Here is a 6,386-nt window from a genome sequence, read left to right as displayed (position 1 = left end):
TATTTAGTGAATAGCATTGATTTTTAAAACAACAGTTTTTCCTTAAGAGCCAGAGTATGGTAATATCTTCCCATGCACAAGTAATCAAGAATTAGTGACATGCAGTTAATTCTGCTCTGAAGCTATTCAGATGGAATCTATACTGGCCACCTTTCCAGTTAATTATTTGTTCATTTGCAGTCCCTGTGTCTGATTTGCAGTGCATTAATATCCAAGTCCACTAGTCAGTGCAAAATCGATTGTAAGCTGAATGAAACTTCTGTACCTGACATGTTCCCACAGCCAATTAAGAAGCGTAAGTGCCACCAACTGAGCTAATCTATGCTTTGAAGTCACTCCATGATGTGAACCATTTAACAGAGCAGGAAATTACAACGGAAAGGAACAAGTGATGCCTCATTTTCCACATAGTGACATGCACAAGTGGCATAATGTCTTCTAACTTGTATTATTCCATCGATAAATCCTTGTTAACCACTTTTGCAATGACAGCACTCTTCAAATGGTTGATGTTAGTGAGGATTTGAACTGTATAGCATTTAATTGAATCATAAAGTGGTTAATGCAATTAGCATAGACAATTTATATCCATGGATGATAATTATTAATTATCTTATTCATGGTAAAATCATTATGTTATCATTACCCAAATGTCTCTCAATCCACATCCTCTGCCAACATCACTTTGACTGTGTTTACGAGATGTCATAAAGTCAACTCTCCCAGCAGGGTGAAGGGATTAAATTACAACCCCGCAGTCACAGAAGTGTCTGTTAAGGTCTCTATCTCTTCAAGATTTATGCTGTAAACATTGAGGACACCAGGCAGGGATTGTACTGAAATGATGCTGAGTCAACTATTCTTTCAGGCAGCTTCAAGGCAGGACTTCTATCGGTATTTGCTACAAAGATCACATGCAGTCCATTATTCCAGTGCTAAATGCGCTGCTGTACAAGCAGCAATGATTTGCATCCGATCATCACCAATGGCCACCTTCTGGTTACTAAGTAAGAAAATGGTCAATGGTGAATTTTTTTAAAGATCCTGTCCATCACAAGCTATTCTTGGTCAATGCGGAATGTTCAACATACACGTGGATTACGATATCGAACAGCAAATTGTATTTATGTAATGCCTTTAACATCTCAAAACATCCTAAGGTTTTTCACAAGCTATTTTTAAACATAGAAAATAGGTGCAGGAGTAGGCCATTTGGCCCTTCGAGCCTGCACCACCATTCAATATGCTACGTCCAGCTCACTCTTGAACATACCTAATCAACTGACCCCAACAGCTTTCTGTGGTAGAGAATTCCATAGGTTCACAACTCTGAGTTAAGAAATTCTTCCTCCATTCAGTCCTGAATGGCTTAGATTGTGACCCCTAGTTCTGCACTTACCTAACATTGGGAGCATTCATGTAGCAAGATTCTATGAAAAACTAGCATAGTCAACAATAACAGCATAATTGGAGTATCTGTGGACATTAGTCTTACTAGCATGTTATAAAGGGTTACATGGGTCCATGGTAACTAACAGTCCAAACTGAAATTGCAAATCTCACATGGTAAAGCCTGAAAACAGAAGGAGAAATGGAAGAATGAATGTACAATTAGGAGTAAAATAATGAAGCTGTAATTAATTGTGGATCAGTTAAGTGACAGGATAAGAAGACTGGCAGTGTAAAATAACCCAATTTTATGGGAAGAGTAAAAAAAGTTTTTGTAAGTAAGAGACTTGTTATTGTTGGTACTCAGAGGGATTTGAGTATTCCTATGCATGAATCACAGTATGTTAATATACAGGTGTAGCAAGTAACTAAGAAGGCAAATATGTGTTACTCCATTTCAGGAGAGTTGGTGTATAATGATAATGAAGTCTCACTACAGTTACATAAGGTCTTGTTGAAACCACACTTGGAATACTGAGGAAAGGTAAACTTACCTGAATTAAGAGGACAGAACAAATATAGATTGATTCATTAGATTGAAATGGCTGTCTTCTGCGGAGAGACTGAGTAAACTAGACCTATATTCACTAGGAGAATGGGAGATGATCTGACTGAAACATATAGGGGCAAGTTTTCCTGTTCCGTCCACCATGGGAATTGTAGCGGGCGAGGGGCAGACCATGGCAAGGTCCGTTGACCTCGGGTGGGACTTTCTGGTTTCGGGCTGAGGGTGGCCAGAAATTCCCATCCATTGAATCTTAAAGGGTTTAATCTGGTAGACACTGAGGCGCTGGTTCTCTGGCCGAACAATCTAAAACTAGGGGTCATCGTCCAGGATAAGGAGTCAGTCATTTAGGAGAAATTCCTCAGAGGATTGTGAATTTGCTACCTGAGAGGGCTGTAGAGACTCAGTTGATGAATATGCTCGAGAGGGGTTTATGGACTGGAGACTGAGGGATAGGGTAGGAAATTGACATTGGTATAGAAGATCACCAATGATCTTTTTGAAGAGTGGGAATAGGTACAGGGGACCCAAGGCCTACTGCTCCTATCTCTTATGTTACTGTAAAATCTGGTAAGGGACTTGTTGACAATTGTGATACACCTCCCCAAGGTGACACTGTGGTCCACCATTGTAACATAGAAGATAGGAGCAGGGGGAAGCCATTTGGCCCTTTGAGCTTGCTCCGCCATTCTGGCTGATCATCCAACTCAATAGCCTAATCCTGCTTTCTCCCCAGAACCTTTGATCCCATTTGCCCCAAGTGCTATATCTAGCCGCCTCTTGACTACATTTAATGTTTTGGCATCAACTACTCCCTGAGATAATGAATTCCACAGGCTCACGGCTCTTTGGGTGAAGGAATGTCTTCAATGTACTGTTGAATCTGGAGGTACGAGCTGCTCCTATGTCTCCTCTTGCTGAGTCCCTGGTCTCAAAACATGCCACGATGAGGAATTACTGAATAAAGGCCAGTCGCTTCCCCAAGAAGAGGACAAAAAAATTGTGCCCAGTCACCCTGAGTTGTCTCCTATGCCCAGCTATAAAGCACCATTAGTTGTGAAGTAAGTCTTCAACCTGTCTGGTGAAGATTAGTGTGTGGAATGAGCTGTAGGAGAAAATAACTTGTAAAAGATTGGTGAGATGCAATCCGGAAGTGAGATTGCTTCATGTGCTAATGCCAGAGCAGCTTATTATCAATGGCTTTTCAAACCCGTGTTGCACAGAACTCTTTTTAATTGGCAAACTAGCACTCCTAAAGGAGCACATCTTCACCTTTAATGTGGAATATCAGGGATGAACAATTAACCTTTGTAACTTCAACAAACATTCCTTAGTTAGGGTTGGTCTTCATTGTATTTGGAATACTCCTGCAAGGTGCCAGACGTTACAAGTTATGGATCTGGCCCTTTCTCTCAGTACCAGACACCTATGCATCGCCTTTGATCAGCTAGTGCATAGAGGGGATAGGCAAGCTGGGGGGATCTCCTGCATGGGTCTGTCCCAGGACCTGGTTAATACGGCCTGCTGCAGATCCAGATTGAATGTGGGCTGGGTGCGGTGAGGGCTGGGCTAGTTCTTGTCACCTCTTTATCTCTTCAGCTGCATTGTCCATGCCTGGGTATCCCTCATCTTGACTGCCAGTGAGAGCTTCCATAACCAGTGAACACCTCAAGTAAAGGAGTGTACAGCAGCCTCTGGTAGCAATGTTATTATTTACATCAATAAGTGCCTGCTGTTAAAGCTCTGTAGAAAATGGACTTATTCAGTTATTTGGTCTTTGGTTGACGTCATCGGTGAACTCTGCTGCTGCTTACCAGTTCATTATAAAAAGTAAACATTGGCATAATATCAACATGTCAATGAAGGTGAAATGGCATGTTTGAACATCAGAATTCTCTCCAGGTAACTGAACACCTACCCTTTGCAAAGATTCAAAGATCAGGCTAAATCCCTCATTGAATCATAGAATTCCTACAGGGCAGAAGAAGGCCATTCAGCCCATCGAGCCTGCATGCAGCCCTATCCCCTTAACCCCATGTATTTACCTTGCTTGTTGCCCTAACACTAAATGGCAATTTGACAAGGCCAATCAACCTAACCTGCACAACTTTGGACAGTGGGAAGAAACAGGAGCACCCAGAGGAAACCCATGCAGACATGGAAAGAATGTGCAAACTCCATACAGACAGTGACCCGAGGCCAGAGTTGAACCCGGGCTCCTTGTGCTGTGAGGCAGCAGTGCTAACAACTGTGCCTCCATGTCACCTCATAGCAATTAATTATTAAAATTCCAGGTCTAGCTACCAATTCCTATAGAAAATCGACTTCTTTCTTCACAATGGAACAGATATAGTTCCAACACAGAGTTATCCTAAGCAAAACTAATTTCTCACACATTGCTAAAATCTCTTTGAGAAGTAGTCACATTCAGCAGGCGACCCAGTAAATAGTTTATTTTCAGTTGGTTGAGTAAGGAGTCTTAATATGGGACAACATTTGGGGACTTTGTGAAAAGCCCCTTGACTCATTCCACACATCAACAAAGCTTCATCAAGTTGCTGCTTGTGGGAGCTTGCTTTCTGCGAGTTGGCTGCCAAGTTTCCAACAATGGTGCCTGCACTTCCATCTTTATTGGTGCTGAAGGGAGTCAAGGGTTTCAGGGAAACAGGCAGGAAAGAACAATTGGGACCCACATCAGATCAGCCATGATCTTATTGACAGGCAGAACAAGCTCGTGAGGCCGAATGGCCTACTGCTGCTCCCATTTCTTATGTTCTTTGCACTATGCTTGAGGTCAGATACTTCTCTCTCTGGTTAACCCATCCGTCCCACTACAGGCTCTCCAGTCTGTTAAGGGATCATTCAAGGTCATGTCACACCCCACTTCATTCACACCCCCAATACCTGCCGTGTCCTCTATTTACTGGTGGGTTGGCCATCTGTCCCATGTAGAGCACCTCTCAAAACCCTCGCTGTGTTGAGGGAGGAAGGAAATATCGACATGAAAAGACAATATAAGCAGTTCTTTCAAAAAACTACCTCACTATTGCAAAAATGAACAGATGGCCAAAGACTAAACTTTGCCGTTGAATCCCCTTTTGTTTTTTATTGTGAAATTGCATTATTGGTTGAATGCATAGCCAGCCATTATGGTCAATTTACTCTACAAATCACCTTTCCTTTCCATTGGGGTGGCACAGTGGTCAGCTTGCTGCCTCACAGCACCAAGGAACTGGATTTGATTCCCAGCTTGGATCACTGTCTGTGCAGAGTGCACATTCTCCCCGTGTCTACATGGGTTTTTCCCTGGGTGCTCGTTTCCCCCCACTGTCCGAAAGTCATGCTGGTTAGGTGCATTGGCCGTGCTAAATTCTCCTTCAGTGTGCCCCTAAAAGTGCCGGAGTGCGGCAACTAGGATTTGTCACAGTAACTTCATTGCAGTGTTAATGGAAGCCTGCTTGTGACACTAATAAATCAATAAAGAGACATTTTTGCATCCAGAGATTGCGATGACCTTCAGGTTTAACAGGAAGAATAAATATGTTCTATTCTTTAAGCTTTTTATTCTGTGGACATAAGCTGACAACATGCGGTATTTGCCACCATGTGGAATCTACCCAGTTAACATCAAGAATGGGACATTCCACTCTGTATCGGCAAAAGCACAACCTTGGATTTTACTTTTCACTTAATATCACCATCTCATTTTGTTTCGCAGTTCCCATCGATAGATTCCCTCCTACTAAACTTTCGAAAGCCCTGCCTCTTTGGAGCATGTAAATCTCTTCGAGCTCCCCAATCCGCTGAGCTAATGTGACATTGAGTTGACAATGTCTAGTCCGGTTGAAGCAGGCAGGTGCCCCAAGGCGCGCCAGCTGTAGTGCAGCATCCGCAGATTTCGGTTGCCGCTCCTGCTGGCTGTCATCTGTCTCCTCGGTCTCGCAGCAGATAGTTCCTCGTCCCTCTGACAGCATTTGCTTGAGCAGCTTTGGCCCGGGGCCTTGTCTGTCCAGGTTCGGCATCAAATGTTGGAGCCCTGTGCCTAATCGGACACGGCACGCCTCCAAACACTGGCGCCTCGGGTCTTCTTCTGACTGGGATCAAAATCGGACCCCACCACTGCACAACCGTCACGACTGCGGCCTTGGCTTCCCGTGGCACACACTGCCCATGGACTTGTTTAGATCACGCTAAGTATGTCCCGTGTTCCAGAGCTGTCCACTCGCATCACGCTCACCGCCCTTGAAGTCTGCCTCAACAGGTTTGGATTTCCCCGCCTGTTGCAAGCAGCTGACCTGGACGCAGCCACTTGGATGACAAAATCCTGCGGAAGATGATCATTGTCTCAATGCCTGCAGGCACACATGACAAGACTCGGCACATAAGTACGGAGAGATGGCGTAACAGAACATCCTGCACACTAATCCCAGCT

This window comes from Carcharhinus amblyrhynchos, chromosome 8 (assembly GCF_965287045.1).
Source record: "Carcharhinus amblyrhynchos chromosome 8, sCarAmb.v2.hapA, whole genome shotgun sequence".
NCBI lineage: Eukaryota > Metazoa > Chordata > Chondrichthyes > Carcharhiniformes > Carcharhinidae > Carcharhinus > Carcharhinus amblyrhynchos.
The sequence above is the reverse complement of the archived record's forward strand: the minus strand, read 5'-3'. Positions refer to the sequence as shown.